Consider the following 235-nt stretch of genomic DNA (forward strand, 5'->3'; position numbering starts at 1 on the left):
GGGCAAGATACGATCGGTGAACGCCTCACATTACCAGATAATCCGCGCCGAACATCGGGAGCGATCGAGGGGCTCGACAAGATTTTTGCTCCGATTCTCAGGAGGGAGAAATCGGGGCTAAATCGGGCTAAAAATCCTGTAGCGTGAGCCAGGCTTAAATCTGTGTTAGTGAGCACTTATCCTTTGCCGAGATAATCCATCCACCTCACAGGTGTGGCATATCAAGATGCTGATT

At 50.2% G+C, this 235-nt stretch overlaps 1 protein-coding gene across 1 annotated transcript in view; it reads left to right on the plus strand.

Moving 5' to 3' along the window:
- The window catches only part of LOC107669899 (EF-hand domain-containing protein D1-like), a 7,996-nt gene that overhangs the window by 5,922 nt on the left and 1,839 nt on the right, over positions 1–235 (plus strand). The gene's annotated exons all lie outside the window — the stretch shown is intronic.

The sequence above is a fragment of the Sinocyclocheilus anshuiensis genome, unplaced genomic scaffold (assembly GCF_001515605.1).
Source record: "Sinocyclocheilus anshuiensis isolate Anshui unplaced genomic scaffold, SAMN03320099.WGS_v1.1 scaffold272, whole genome shotgun sequence".
Classification (NCBI taxonomy): domain Eukaryota; kingdom Metazoa; phylum Chordata; class Actinopteri; order Cypriniformes; family Cyprinidae; genus Sinocyclocheilus; species Sinocyclocheilus anshuiensis.